Genomic DNA, 16,611 nt, shown 5'->3' with positions numbered 1-16,611 from the left:
TTGTCTCCCGTCCGGGCTCCTCACACGGCCTCCCCGCTACCCCCCCCCCTCCCCTTGTCTCCCGCCCGCGCCGCTCAGCTCCCGCTGCTACAAGACTACAACTCCCAGCGTGTCCTCACTGTAAGGCCATGCTGGGACTTGTAGTCTTGCAACAGCAGACAGATGGGAGTTGTGTGGCGCTGGCAGGTGAGAGGGGGGGATATAAATCACTGCAGTGTCCCGGTAGCGCAGTGAGGGTAGCGGGGAGAAAGTATGTCGGAGCCCGGGCGGCAGCAGCTTTTCCTGCTCCATGTTGGAGCTGGAGTAAATTTAGTCAATTTTTACGGCCGTTGCGACAGTTTATTGCGCAACTGCGACTGTCTCAGTTAATAAATTCCTGACCACTGCAAGTCAAAACTGAAAACTTGCGTAAATTAAGCGGGAAAAAAAAATTTGACTTTCTAGCTCTTGCTAGGGAAAGTCGCACAATTTATAGGGTAGGCGCAATTGCGACAATTTTGCGCCAAAAATAGTCAGAAAAAAATGACTAAACCCCTTAGTAAATGCCCCCCATAGTCTTTTGTATAGTTTATTTTATTCAGTAACAGGTTTGGGGTGCTGTGCAAGGGGCTCCAAAATTTTTGATGGCAGCCCTGACAAAGCCCAAACATTAAAGGGTACCTCTCATCAAATAAACTTTTGATATATTTTAGATTAATGAATGTTGAATAACTTTCCAATAGTATGTTAATGAAAAATATGCTTCTTTCTATTGTATTTTTCTCGATCAGTCCTATCAGCAAGCATTTCTGACTCATGCTGGAGTCCTAAACACTCAGAGCTGCCAGCCTGCTTTGTTCACAGCCAAACAGGCTGTGAACAAAGCAGGCTGGCAGCTCTGAGTGTTCTCCTTTGTGAACAAAGCAGACTGGCAGCTCGTAGTGTTTAGGACTCCAGCATGAGTCTGAAATGCTTGCTGCCAGGACTGGTAGGGAGACCCCTAGTGGTCATTTCTTCAAAGTGCAAAATTAAATAGAAAGAAGCATATTTTTTAATAACATGCAATTGTAAAGTTATTCTGCACACATTAATCTATAATATATCAAAAGTTTTTTTGATGAGAGGTGCCCTTTAAACAATTTACTCATATAAATGCTAATGCCACTCCAGGTGTATATTGCAGGATTGTAAGCAGCTAGTTTTTGTCTGTGCCCGCAACTAGATGCTGCTCAATAGATGCTGTAAAGTTTGTTTTATTCAGTAACAAATATAGTGTTATCAGTGGTAATAATGGTGGTGGTCATTGTATGGTGGTATTAATTGTTCCTACTGGTAACACACAAAACTAGTCATGTGCACCTATGCACGTGTTTCATTTTGTTTGGAGATGCTGACCATTTTTGTTTTTTGTACTGGTTTTTTTGGTAATATTGGTCTTAGTTTTGGTTAGATATGGTCACAAACAATATGGCGGTGATATGTATGGTGATAATTCTCCTTGTATACTGGTATACAGTTCGCGATTGGGTGTGAATGAGGGTGTGGTTAGGAGCATGACTGGGTTGTGGTTAGGGGTGTGGTTAGGGGCATGGCTTGGGCTATGGGCTCTAGCCCACGGGCTTTTGCAGATCTAGCAATGCCCCTGGTTCTCTGTATTCTTTATGGAAATGTGATTAAAACAATACCCAATTTTTGATCACTTATTATTTTATTATTTTTTCTGACATGAATATATCATGTGACGAAATATGTGCATTTTTGCTGTTTGGTATTTTTTTACATTAACGCCTTTCACCGTGCAGTGATAAACTATTATCCAATTTGGCGATACCCAATATGTTTATTATTGGACCCCTGCAATCAAGTTGCGGAGGTCTGATGAGCTCCCTGAAATAACCTGCTATTATGCTTTTAGAAGCCATGATTGACATTAATCACAGTGTCTAAAGGGTTAACGATGACGAGAGGCAAGATCACAGTTCCCTGTCAGAAATAGTAGGTGTCCTGCTAATCCTGTGTTGTCTTTAAAGTCATTTAAAGCCCCAGGGCGTATACAGGTTTCAGACAACAAGAGCGTACATGTATGCCCTGCGTTGTCTGTTGAGGCTATTTAGCCAATATGTGAAAACAATCTAACATGGGGCAATTATTTTCTAAAAGCCCCATTCATTGCCCCATGTACAAGATCCAGGAATCAGCCAACAAATAAGTAAACAGTGGTGGCAGCACTGCATACTGCACATTGTTTTTAGGCAACTTTATAAACGTGTTAATTGGCCAATAGTGTCACTGTTATTTGGACACCATACCTTGCTCAGATAGATAATGTTTCTAGTTAAAGACTGCATGGTATCTTTATTAGTACCCTGAATGCTCTCCATATGGGGGATGGGCAACAGAAAGGACCACATTATCCAATGTAATGCCAGTCCTTCTTCTGTAGTACTACGAACTATGTAATGCTCAGCAAATACACTAAATACATAATGTAAATTACAACTATAGTAACAAATCCATATATATAGAATTTTTCACAGAAACCTCCGGCACCTTTGTAAAACCGCCAAAAAAAAAAATATATATATATTTGAAATGTTTTTTGAGGTAACTTAGACCATTGCCATCACAGAAGTTTTAATTTGCTTTACACCATTAAACAAGAAAGTGGTGTGAAGATTGCTCATTCTGATCCAGAAACTCATGTCACTTTATGCATGACTGCATCTTTATTACCTATAAAGCACTCGCTGTTGGAAAGATGAAAAATGTGCTTCTCTTGGTCCTGTAATCCCAGGAGCTGTAAAAGAAAGCTATCTTGCTATGGGCCATTTTATTCATGCAAAATAAAATATAAGTGCCCATCTGTTTTGGGGGCCCTCTTTGAATTATCTATAGCAGATTTATAAAAATGTATGTATGTAAAAAACTAAGGAAAGAATACATGCATCACATCTCTTAAAGGGGATTTTCAAAAGTCAATGGTGGAGATTTATCATATTTTATGTAGAGGAAAAGCTGACCAGTTGCCTATAGCAAATAATCAGATCGATTCTTTCATTTTGATAAAGTAATCAAGATGATTTGTTTTATTTCAATCTGATATATGCTTTGTAATGCTTAATTAATCAATTTATTGCTTAACTTGTCTGTAACCTTAAAGGGGTATTCCAGGATTTTTTTTTATTTGACTATGCTACAGGGGCTGTAAAGTTAGTGTAGTTCATAATATAGTGTCTGTGTAACGCCGAGCGCTCCGGGCCCCGCTTCCCCTCCGGAGCGCTCGCGGTATTACTCTCCTACTTGCAGCTCCCGGTCAGCGAGTCTGACCGGGAACGCTGCTCTGTGTCCCTCGACGGGGATGAGATCCCGCCAGCGGGTCATATCCCGTGTCACTTACCGGCCCCGTCCTTCTGCTCAGTCCCGGCGCGTGCGGCCCTGCTCCTTAGGGTGCGCGCGCGCCGGGTCTCTCAGATTTAAAGGGCCAGTGCACCATTAATTGGTGCCTGGCCCAATTAGTTCTAAGCACTCCTCACTCCATAAAAACCCACTTCCCCTTCCTGTCCCTGCCGGATCTTGTTGCCTTGTGCCCTGAGAAAGCTGTGGGTTCTGTGTGTTCCATTGCCTGTGTATCCAGACCTTTGCCGTTGCCCCTGACTACGAACCGTTGCTGCCTGCCCAGACCTTCTGCTACGGCCGACCTTGCTCTTGCCTTGTCCTTGTGTACCGCGCCTGTCTCAGCAGTCAGTGAGGTTGAGTCACTATCGGGTTGAACGACCTGGGGGTTACCTGCCGCTGCAAGTCCATCCTGCTTTGCGGCGGGCTCTGGTTAAAACCAGTAACCCCTTAGATTCCGTTCCCCTGGTACGGCCCACGCCATCACCTCACTGACACAGAGGATCCACCACTCGTGTCCTCCCCGCATTCCAGTCCGGATCCTGACAGTCTGTACCTGTGTGTGACAGTTTTCTCACAATTCTTTCTATGATTTTCACCCCAATATTTATTTTTATCAGCATACAAAATGTCTCAGATTTTTTCCAGGTTGCAATGTTGCCGAGACCTGACTCACCAGTCAGCTGATGACAGCGAGCCTGGCTGCTTCAATGGGTGGAGCGTTTGCTTAGTGGGAGAGAGATCAATCTGCAACAGCTGTAGGCACCCTGATTGAAAACCACAGGAAAGTCGAACAGGAAATTCCAGTTCCCAAAAAGCTAGCCACAGTATTATGGTAATCTCACAACATAGCCATTTAGCCCCAAGACCAGCGCAGATCCTTCTTAAGCATGTCCATTACTGCCTGCCAGGTACGTACTAAAATCACAGTATGGTGGATAACCCCTTTAATTGCACTTTTGTAAGAAAATTCATGTAACCTTCCCAAAGGTGCGAAGAACTGAGTATCTGCAAGAAAAGGAGATATGAATCTATTTCTTGTTATTGAACTGACTAAACTGGGAAGAGTCAGCAGGTGTGAAGACAGACTGGTCATTCTTAGGAAAGGTGTTAGTCTGGGGAAGCTTGAGTGAACATACTCAAACTTCCAATAGGTGATGATAAAGCTTTAAAGTTCTCTTTTTGTATTAACCCTTTCATTTCTGTAAAGTGAATGATATATTCCCATACAGTATATCATGCTTATATTCCCGTATATCATGCTTTGTATGCATGACGTAAGCACATGTAATAAAACGAGCCTGCACGGCCTCAGTGAGCATCAGAAAGCTTCAAAGGAGTAATATGCTGCTCAGCTTTTTGAACAAAATGTGACGTCACGGCCCCACTCCTCGTGAGGTCACGCCCCCCGCCCCCTCAATGCAAGTCTATGGGAGGGGGCTCGACGCCCCCTCCCATAGACTTGCATTGAGGGGGCGGGGAGCAACTTCACAAGGGGCAGGGCCGTGACGTTACGAGTCCCCGGGGCCGGCTCTATGCATTCGTAACATTTTGTTCTGAACACTGAGCAGTGGAGTACCCCATTAACCAAGTGTCACGGGGTTGATTCTCTTCTGTCATTCAGCTGAATTCATTCTCACCACTCAGATCATTTACCTCATATCACAAGAAAGTGACACCTTGTAAGAGTAGAAGTGGCCTACTCTTTCAATTTTAAAAAAGGTCTCTGAAAATTAAAAGAAGCGATGTGATTGGATGTTATGGGCAACTGGTCAACTTTACCTCTGCACAGGTTTTAAGAAATCTCCCCCATTGTGTGATTGGTGTCTATAGAGAACATCCACTTTACTGAAAAAATATTGAATGGGCTGCAGACTCTAATATGTGTTGTAACCCCTTATTCTACTAACTTGTAGACGCAGGTCTAGACTCCAGTCATAATAAACGTCTCCTGTTCAGACTACTATGTTGTGTGTGAACAATTCCTTTTGGATCTAAAAGATTCCCCAATAGGTATGACCTTCTTGACGTGCATTGGATGGCAGGACCGTGCTTTCAAAATGGAGATTTACAATATGTTTTCGTTTTGACACATTTCACAACTCAAAAGTAATTGAAAAGTAATTTCAGTTTCTCCAATGTCTTATGTAAATTTTAAATGAAAGGAATTACTGTACATGTAAGTGATCAAAGCAGGTATGGCTGTTTACATTTAAGTCTTGGTGCGTTAAGTACCAGGGCATCAGGACAGATATTTACAGTCATTGTTCTTAAGTGGTAATCATTTTGGTACTGGTACAGTGGTATGATTTGATAAAAATGCATATAAATATATAGTGTGTGTTGGGGAACATACATCTTGTGGCTTGTGTCCCTGATCTTTTAGGACAATAGCAACAATTCTGGCATGCCGCCTCCTGAATTAACAAAATGTGACTGGCTTGTTAGCGTCATATTTCAGCATTTGGGGGACCCACTTTTAATTTTGCCCTGGGCAACATTTTGTCTAAAACCAGCCACAGTTGTGTCCTTTTCTTATGCTATAATAAAGTAGCAGCATCCCTAGAATTGCACCATGCTACCTTGTGTCCTTGCAGCTTTAATCCTCTTTTTCTGGGTAACCACATGGTCAACCATTATGACCAATGGCAGACTTTTAGCAACACCATTGATTGCTACAGTGGGGGAAAAAATCAAAACTGCCTACACCAATATCTGGAGCACCACATTCACAATGTGTTTTAAACAATTTTTAGAAAGTTTTGAACTACCGTATTTATCGGGGTATACCACGCACCGGCCTATAACACGCACCCAGGGGACGCACACCGGAGGCCTGAAGCAGCGTGGACCTGACCCCGGCAACAGGTAATTATGCAACCGGGGATAGGGGGAGGCAATGGGGCAGCGGCGCCGGCAATGGGTGCCGCTGCCCCTTCTCTCCCCCTGTCTGTCGGCGCCGCTGCTCTCCCCCTGGCTATCGGCGCCGGCAATGGGGCGCCGGCACTGATAGCCAGGGGGACACAATGGGCAGCGGCGCCGATAGCCAGGGGGAGAGAAGCGGCAGCAGCAGGGCTCTAGACCCCAGGAAAGGCAGGAAGAGAGAAATGGGCAGCGACGGCCTCTCTCCCCCTGCCTTTCCTGGGGGTGTATCGGCGTATAACACGCACATAGACTTTAGACTAAAAATTTTAGCCTAAAAAGTGCGTGTTATACGCCGATAAATACGGTACATTCAACAGGGGGAAAATGGCTTTTTACAAAAAAGGGCCATCATTTGACGGGCACTTTTTGGTGCAATTTTTTTTGTGTAAAACTAAGACAGCCACCTTCAGAACCCTTTTCTTTTTTTGTTTCTCTATGCTCTTTTGTTATTATAAAACCTCCTCATTCAGGTGATATTACTGATTGTGGTTATAAAACTAAAGATATTCAGTTTGTTCACTTTATTTTAACAAGTCTTTCAGTATGAGCATTATATGATGGGATACCAGGTTTGACAAATGCATGTAAAATCACAGAAAGTTAAAATGTTTGCAGGTACTTTGGAAAAATATAATAAATCATAAAAATCATCATTGATATAGGTCTACAGCTCAGATACAGATAGGAGCACATAACAACATTTATTGTGAACTGTAAAATGATCATTACGGAGAGTGGAAAAAAGTTATGTGTTTTTGTGAACAGTGCAGGAATTTACAGGTTGAGAAACTTGCGTGGTATTTGTTACTATTATTTTTATTGTTGATTATGATAATAATAATAATATTTGTATAACATATTGTTTTTTTTTTCTGCCTGAAGTCATTTGAACTGTGCATTAGATACATAAAACATGAATCCTGGCTTTTTGCAGTTATGCACATCTTTTTATATGTACATTTAGCATTGTCAGGAATCCTTTGCCGTGCCGTAGCATATACCTGATTTTCTTTCAGTCTAGTGTTAAAAATAAAGAGCAGGCGCTTTCTTTTTGTGTGATTCCTGATTTTGCACATTTTCATTCACTGAGAACTGGTTAATCTACCGATGATGTGAAGTGTTTAACTCCTCCCATGGCTTATACTGCGAATCCTACATCAATATACACAGGAGACAGCTGGAAGCTTCAGTCAGAGTCAAACACTGCTCTGCTCCACTTTTACACAGTCTTTCCTGGATGGACTGTAATGCAGCACTGACCAGTTTCTGGAGTAATCCAGTCCAGAATACAAACATTATTTTCAGGATATAAACTGAAGCGGACGAATGAAGATTTTCACTTTATGCTCCCAGCTGCCTGAATGTGGAATACAAATTTTGGCATGAAACAGAAGAGCCTATGGATTTATTTCCTAGAAACCCCATGTGATATGATTAGAATACATTTTCTCCTTGGTAATGCAGTTTGAATATTACTGGCTTCTGGTAGAGCTTTGTACAAAGCTTACCTAGAGGATGGCAGTGCACCTTTGGCTTACTAAAATATAGCAGGAAATCACTTTTTTTGTATATACACATTCCTGTGAACACTGGTAAGTAAATTATTCTCTGTATTTGACAATTCTTTGCATCACATGACACAAATTACTGATATCAATGAGAAAATAGTTGAAAAACTAGGAAAACTAAACTGGTTCTGGAATATTTAATAAAATAAGATTTCATAGGCAAAGATGAATGTTCCCATTCAGCTATTTCTTTTTTGCACTCAAGTCACGAGTTAACTCACATTCATTGCAATGTAAAAGCTCTAATAATACATGTAATATACAGATATCATGGTACACGGTGCCAAACTCAGCTTTGCTGCATCTTTTCGATGTACTGTTATGCTTATTCAACTAACAATCCAATGGAGAAAATATACTGGAGAACTGTTAATAGGGATTAAACAGCAAAGCTGGTGACATGATGTAGACATTATCTATTGCAGATTGAAACATATATTGTTATGTAGTTACAAAGCTTACACATTTGAAAATATTTTTCGTTTTAGTTTATTTTTATATTTGTTTTTTACATTTTTATTACATTTTAGCTTGTTCTGTATATCACTTTTAATATAGAAGACCTGATCAAGAGAAGATTATTACTGTAAAATAGTTAAAATACAAGTTGTAAGAACAGCTAACAGTACATTTAGGTTCCCAAGTCCATCCATCGATACCAATGTTTACCTAGATTAAACATTTTTTTTGCTCTTAAGCTCAATTAGACTAACCTCTGTTTCAGGTACCCAAAGAGCTTGTTTTATTAGAATTCCAGGGACTTTATCGGTTCAAAACTTAACCAAACCTTCTAGATATTATAGATCTGCTGTAAAATATAAAAGAGAAGAATTGAACAGTAATGTACAAAACTATTGAAATGGCCATTCTAAATTTAAGTGTTAGGGGCAGATTTTATTAGAAGTCCAAAGATTTTTTCAGGTCAAAACTCAACCAAACCTTCTAGATACTGTAGATATGCAGTATAATATAAAAGTAAATACTTAAAAAGCAATGTAAAAACTACTTTACATTGCCATTTCAATTGTAAGTGGTAGGGACAGGCTCAGCCAAACCTCCTAGATACTATAGAAATGCAGTCAATTTAAAGAAATGACCTGAATATCAATGTAAAAAACACTTCAAATGACCATTTCACTTGTAAGTGGTAAGGAAGGAAGCCAGAGATGAAGATGTTATCAAGCAAGAATCTTTGTTGTGATAGGGATAACTTTCCAATACTACTTGTTTTTTTTTTTTTGTGTATTCTTTTTATCTGGAATTCATTCCAACACTGTAAAGAGTAGAAGTATATATGTCTGTATACCAGTCTTTTAGTGGATGCATAAAGCAGCTGTATATGCAGCTGGATGACACCGTTCTACATTCATAGTTTATTCTTTTATTTACTTTTTATTCCTTTTCTTTCTTGTTTTCTTGCTTTCTGAGAGTCAGCACCTTGTATATTATAAAAGCTTTTAAATGTATTATTACAGCCATCAGTTTTTAATAAATCATCAATGCACATTATTACAATTGGACATGAGCAGGGTTAGCTAAAACAAGTTATTCATCAAACCAAACTTAAAGGGGTACTCTGGTATAAATTTTTTTTTTTAAATCAACTGGTGCCTGAAAGTTAAACAGATTTATAAATTACTTCTAATTGAAAATCTTAATCCTTTCAGCACTTTTCAGCTGCTGTATAATACAAAGGAAGTTTTTTTCTTTTTGAATTTCTTTTCTGTCTGACCACTGTGCTCTCTGCTGACACCTCTGTTCATTTTAGCAACTGTCCAGAGTAGGAGCAAATCCCCATAGCAAACCTCTTCTGCTCTAGACAGTTCCTGACATGGACAGAGGTGTCAGCAGAGAGCACTGTGGTCAGAAAAAAAAAGAAATTAAAAAAGAAAAGAACTTCCTCTGATAAGTACTTGAAGGATTGAGATTTTTTTAAATAGAAGTAATTTAGAAATCTGTTTAACTTTCTGATTAAAAAAAAAAAAAAGTTTTCCACCGGAGCACCCCTTTAAGAAATTCAAAATGGTCATTATAGTTTAGAATTTTGACGTTGTTTGGCTTTTTGTTTTTAACACAATCATAAAACATATTAATATGGGGGCCTTCTCCATTCTACCAAAGTACTGTACTCCCATTGTCTCCAGAAACAACTCTGTTGTGGCTGATACATATCTATACAGTTAATATTTGAAATATGTATACAGTCAAATTTGCTGTGTACACTGTTCTTGTGAATAGTATGTTGCCAGCCACATTCTAAAAATGGACTCTAAAATGGAATAAACATGTTCTTAAAGGTCAACCTCAATAAATGAGGTCAAAGAACTTCTTTTAACACCTAGTTTTATTTGCCGTAGAATGAGAACAAGCATTCCTGACTGACTACCGTCAGTTAAACAGATACCTGGATACATAGTTTACACCCAGGAATGCCTTTTGAGAGACAGACTGATGATTAGATGGATTTAGTGCTTAAATAAGCACTCCCAGTATTCTGTGGCCCATTAGATAACTCTATGGTGTACAATGTAATATTGTTAGTTTATTTACCATAGCCTATAAGGTTTATAAGCCGGTTATCAGCTCCATTGCGGTCCTGACTTGGATCATGTGATCATCAAGCAGACTCGCTGAAATTTGAAGCAAGCTTTTGCAAAGGAAGTCACTTTCTCTATTCACTCCATATCAATTCGCTTATAAGTGAAGAGAGAGTGCGCGTGAAACATATTGCAAGTATCAGTTAGTAGTGGCACCAATCACGTGATCCAGACCAGAACAACAATGAACCTGTCACCAATAAACTGATAACTGGTAAACAAACTAAGTATACTACATTGAACACTATATAGGTGGCTAATAGACCATGAATAATAACACTTCTGCTGGGAGTGCTTCTTTTTAGGGTTGTGCCAGGGAAGTTAAGAAAAATAAAAATGCCCCAAAGCCACCACAATACCTGTTCTATGTCCCCAGTAGTTATCATTGTGGTTTTGGCAGCTCTTGTGGCCCCTGTAGTCTCCTTAATATTATTTTTCCTTGCCTGCAGCCCAGACTACAACTCCCAGAAGTCAGTGCAGCTCTGCGTAATGGCTGCCAGCTGTAACATCTGCACTCCGGCCAGACACGCTGGCCGTGAGCACTCTCTTGTCTTGTCCCCGCTGCCGGCGGGGCTGGGATTCACATTGTGGGGTGCGCCCACATGCGAATCCCAGCCCGTCACTCCCCTCCCATCTACCCATGTCCTTGCAGCCCCGGCACACGTTCCCCCGCCTCCTAGGGCACGCGCCGGAGCTCTTACTCTTAAAGGGCCAGTACTCATTTAATTAAGTGTCTGCACCTGCACCCTGGTCCTTCAATATCAGATCCTCCCTTGGGTTCCTGCCGGATCTTTGGTTGTCTATTGCCATAGTGAAAGTCCTGTGTCTCTGATACTGTGTACCTGTTCCTTGCTACCTTACCTGACCCTGCACCCGTGCCACCTGCCCTGACCCTGCACCTGTGCCCCCTGCCCTGACCTTCTGCCATCTAGTCACATCCTCCTTGTCACCTTCTGTGCCACACCACCTCCCAGCTACCTGTGTGGACGAGTGGTGCAAGGGATTGTGACCTGGGTGCCGCCTGCCACAGCAAGACCATCCCGCTTTTCGGCGGGCTCTGGTGAAGATGAGCGGCACCTTAGACTCCGCTCCCTGGCACGGCTCACGTCATCATCCACAAAGGCCCAGAGGATCCACCACCTACCATGACCCGTTACACCAGCCAATTGCTTTCACTGTGTGCATGCTGTGTAAACAGTCAGCAGCACACACTACATGTCTTTTCTTTTCAACTATGCTTCCCCCAGCAATAAGCCAGGCTATGGTTTGAATGCCAGCAGTCAATTATAAGATCTACAGCAGGAAAAGAGCAGCATTATGTGCTGAGTTGTGACTGAGAATCTTCACTGAGCTTCTCTGCTGGCAAGGTCCTCACACAGGGAGAGGTGTAGCTGTGAAGACAGAAAACACGTGGTGTTTGTCTTGCAGGAGGATGGGGGCTAAGACTAAGAAATTGGTTTACAAAAAGACAAGCAAGATCTGAATATGACATATTTCTCTCACTACCTGCATGTAAGTGAAAGCTGAAAGAGGGAAACTGCTCTATATAGATAATGAATGATATTTAGACAAATAAATAGGTTGGTGAGAGGGAAAACATGGGCTATGGGTTAAGTTCCCCTGAGTACCCCTTTAATAATGGAGGCATAAAAACATCAAATTAACATATGTATGTGACATCTTAACTCTGTAAGATTAACATATGTATGTGACATCCATACAACCTTGACGGTTGTCCCAACAGTTGACATATTGTTACCAGGGCTGCCACTTTTCCCACTGATAACCAATAAAAAGATGTCTTGTAGGCCAAATCATATTACAAATGTTGTAATAAAAACATCTCAGAATTGCTCCTACCATTGGGGCCATGAAACAGAATTACCCATAACATTGCAGTAGCTACAAAGTGATGTTTATAAATTAATTACAATCAAATGGCCAGCAGTGCATATGTAAAGCTGACAGTTATTATCTACCCATCATACAACACTCCTACCTATGTCATGGGCCTGCTATTAAAGGGGTATTCCAGGCCAAAACTTTTTTTTATATATCAACTGGCTCCGGAAAGTTAACCAGATTTGTAAATTACTTCTATTAAAAAATCTTCTTCCTTTCAATAGATATTAGCTTCTGAAGTTGAGTTGTTGTTTTCTGTCTAACTGCTCTCTAATGACTCACGTCCCGGGAGCTGTGCAGTTCCTATGGGGATATTCTCCCATCATGCACAGCTCCCGGGACGTGACATCATCATTGAGCAGTTAGACAGAAAACTTCAGAAGCTAATAACTATTGGAAGGATTAAGATTTTTTTATAGAAGTAATTTACAAATCTGTTTAACTTTCCGGAGCCAGTTGATATGTGTTTAGGCCTTCGCAGCTGGCCTGAGTTTGTGGGAGGAGCGGGCTGCTTTAAGAACCCACGGCGGCGTCACATTCAGGCGCCGTGGGTTCTTCGATCCTTCAGTTCCGGGTGTCAGCTGATTCCCGTTCAAGCTGACCGGAAGTCGGCATCTACGCGTGCGCACGGAGCAGCGCTTCGGGTGGTGAGTTGCTGGGGACGCCGGGAGTAGTTGTCGGGCTGTCTGATTTCCATTGCGCCATATGGTTAGCCCGGCAACCTCCCGACTCACCCAGCTTATGCATTGTGTGGTTGCGGGTGCGTTAGCATTTTTGCCGCCATGCCGGGCCGATAGTCTCGCTAGTCTGCCCCCTTATAAGTGGGGTACAGCGGACTCCGGGCCTGCATGCCGGCCCTGGGACGTCGTGTTCATGTATTCAGGGCAGGGGTAGCTCACCTGCCACTGGGAAGCATTGGCCCGGTGGGTATGCTATCCCGTATCACCGCGCCCCACTGCTCACAAACAATGCAGGCACTTAATGTTATAATGCGTCACTTGCTGCCTCAGTAGTTGCTGTCCTACACGCACCTGGTTCCTTAACCTCATTTGCCCATATCACAATCATTCATTCCTATCGTTGCAGGGTGGTGTCTGCTGTCTCATTATGCATATGGCATAAGAGTCTACCATGCGATGTGTGGTTGTTAATTTTAATACTGGTCATTTTTTCTAACTATATCCAGGACAAGTAGCCACATGTCTTGTCAATCCCATGGCCTTGCCGCGGTCACACATAGGCGCGTTCACATATCTTTACGCACCCTTTTCACACATCCTCATGCATTTATTATAAAAAAAATATATATTTTTATATATATATATATATATATATAAATGAATAAACATAAAAATATATAGTTAGGGGGTAGGTATGTGTATGGCTGTGCATGTTTGCACATATAGGCATATATATGTATGTAGGTGTATGTATTTATGTATATGTATATATATCTATACATTAAAAAAAAAAAAGGGAGAAAGTAGTATCATAACAGCAGTGCGCATGGATATGTCTTACACACGTGAGTCACTGTCTTACTAGTGGTGTTACTCGGTATAACCGCGGCAGGGGTAACCTGTATTTGCACAAACGACTTTGCACATTTGTTTTTCATTTACGCATACAAACAATCCAGTCTTTTGTTTTCCTATTCGCATAATTCTAACAGTAGGTAGTTTCACTATGAATCGGAGTACGTCAGTCACATGACGCTCTTTTGTTTATCATAGGTCATGTTCGTTGTCTGCTTCTGAGATCTTCATAGCAAGTTATCAATATTAGGGTTAGTACTTTACTTACAGGAATATTGTCGGGGGTTTCAGTCACTACAACAGGTCAAAATTTAGTTTGCAGGTCTGTGTCAACCAGTGTCTTCAGTCAGTGTCTTTCTTGTGATTGGTCAGAGATCATTAATTGGCAATTGGTCATATTCAGGTATGTTCTGGTGCTTTTGTCAGCTGGGGCCTCCTTTTTCTGTTCATAGTAAGCAATACTTTCTGTTACAGGTTGCGTTGTCTGGTCTAACTCGATTCAAGGTACCTATAAGGTCCAGGTATGCTCCGTTCTTTGGTTTCTTGGTGATTTGTACATAGCTGATACGGACATTTCTACGTAGATCCGGTTGTGTCCTGAACAAACACCAAGTTCCGGTCCTACTCTCTCTCATCCTTTTACCATCTTAAGGTCAGGTACGTGAGTTAGGCAGGTTAGCCTGTTGCTCCTTGTTGTAGCTTATACCTGGTCTCTGTTTCAGCTTCTAACCCAGCGTTTGGAGTGTCTTGGTTCTCAAGAATCTTGTCTCATCGGTTGTCATTTCATCGGGTCACCACTCAGCATTTCTCATATCCTTTCCTGATAGGTTGTGCAGGCTTAAGGTACGTCAATTCAGATTTCTCTAGTAGGTTCCCCTTATATACGGGTTATGGGGAAGTCGCATGTCATGTTTATTCCAGGTTGTGCCAAGACCTGTCCCCGGTAAGAGTGTTTCAATTTCATATTAAGTAATCACCTCATGAACCTGACACGTCTTCAGGTTGTGATTACTTATTGCCTTCGGTGCACTTAAATCCACTTCACTAGTCACGTACATCATTGTACAGGGTGTTGTTGGTTATCCTCTGGCTGATCCATTTAGCACACGTGTCACTAACACAGTTGTTTAGGCCCCTTACCCATCAGTCCGGTATCCGACACGTCTTTGGATGTTTTGTCCCCTTTAAGTATTACAGGCAAACAGGTGAGTAGGTAAGATAAGTCTTGGTGTTGGTGGCAGAGTGATCTATGGCAAGCATAGCCTGGCATTGAGTTTATTAAGTCTGTTTCGGGCCTGCATGACGTTGCGTGTTATGTTTCAGTTTTAGGTTGCATCAAGACATCAATCTCGGGTTAGAATATCAGTCGCTCAGATTAAGTAGTCACCTCATGAATCTGACACGCCTTCAGGTTGTGGCTACTTAAAAAAAAAATTTCGGTGCACCTATCTCAAGTCATAAGTCACGTACTTGTAAGTAGTACAGGGTGTGTTGGTTGAGCGATAGTCGTTTTTCACTCATCACTAACGCATTTTTGATAAGCCCCCAACGCATACGAACCATTATCCGACACGCCCTCGGATGTTCTGTCACCCTTTATAGGTCAGTTCAAGTGGATAAGTGAATAGGTGAAGTGAGTTGTGGTGTTGGTGGCGGCTCAGTCTAGGCTCAGAAATTCACTGCAGTTTGGTTTGGATTGTTTCAGAATGTCTCACGCCTCCGACATAGAGGACTCCGCCTCAGTGCTGGAAAACGCAGCCAGAACTTCTGAGCATGCCAGTCTTCCCTCATTAAGAACATGGACTGTGCCGAAACTCACTGCTGAGTTGGTCAGGAGGGGTATACCCTTCCCGGCCTCTGCCCGTAAGGCAGAATTATTTAGGATCTTGACAAACGAGGTTGCAGGGCTTAACCCTGAGGAAGTTTCTATGTCCACCTTGCAGACTTCCCTCATGCAGCTACATGCCATGATTAATAATCTCACGTCTAACATGTCTGAAATGCAAAATAGGATGAACGCTATGGAGAACAGGAATGCCACAGCTACTTCACCGCCGGCTATAACCCTCCCTCCACCATCCCAGCCTCAAGCTAGCACCTCAGGTACTGCCTCTGCCGTCCCTCACATCGCGCCAGCCCACTTCATACCGGCACACATTAAAAAAGATATACTGGAAGGCAAAGAGGTCAATTTAGCTTTGTTATTGATAGCCACCCACGACCTGAACGAAAATCAGTCAGTTTAATTATAATGTCAACTGGGCAATTGTGGACACTGAGTTGTATTGCAATCATTTCGCAGGACTCAAGGCCCCGGTTTGCGCCAACTGTCATTCATCCTCCCACACCACAGAGTGGTGTGCCTCGGTGAACGAAGAAACTCCTCCTAGCACTTCAGCTGCTAGTCAGGCCAAGGGTCCCAAAACTTCAGGTTTAACAGACAAGTTGGGTAGGCCAATCCGGTATTTAGGAAAGTCGCAAATATGTAATAATTTCAATTACACGTCTTGCACTTACAGCACTTACACGTCTTGCAGACTCTTACATATTTGCTTCATCTGCTATAGGGCCCACCCTAAAACCGCATGTGGTCAAAAAATTGAAAAATCCTGACTAGCTGTGGTTGATACTGTCTTCCTGGGTCAGTTTCTGCAGGGCCATCAAGACCAGCAATTTGTGCAGCACTTAATATCTGGATTCCAGTCTGGTTTC

The 16,611-nt window shown here is 42.0% G+C and overlaps 1 protein-coding gene across 2 annotated transcripts in view; it reads left to right on the top strand.

Annotated features, from left to right (window-relative positions):
* The first annotated feature begins 7,480 nt into the window (after positions 1–7,480).
* Positions 7,481–16,611, top strand: part of HTR1D (5-hydroxytryptamine receptor 1D) — a 67,193-nt gene continuing 58,062 nt past the window's right edge. The window contains exons 1-3 of one of the 2 annotated variants that reach the window (XM_056557225.1): positions 7,481–7,889; positions 14,374–14,403; positions 14,484–14,742. The gene's annotated coding sequence lies outside the window, so the exon portion shown is untranslated. The remainder of the gene's footprint in view (positions 7,890–14,373; positions 14,404–14,483; positions 14,743–16,611) is intronic. The other variant, XM_056557224.1, reaches the window with a different exon arrangement.

This window comes from Hyla sarda, chromosome 2 (assembly GCF_029499605.1).
Source record: "Hyla sarda isolate aHylSar1 chromosome 2, aHylSar1.hap1, whole genome shotgun sequence".
Taxonomy (NCBI): Eukaryota; Metazoa; Chordata; class Amphibia; order Anura; family Hylidae; genus Hyla; species Hyla sarda.
Note: the sequence above shows the minus strand (reverse complement) of the source record. Positions and strands in the feature narration are given on the sequence as shown.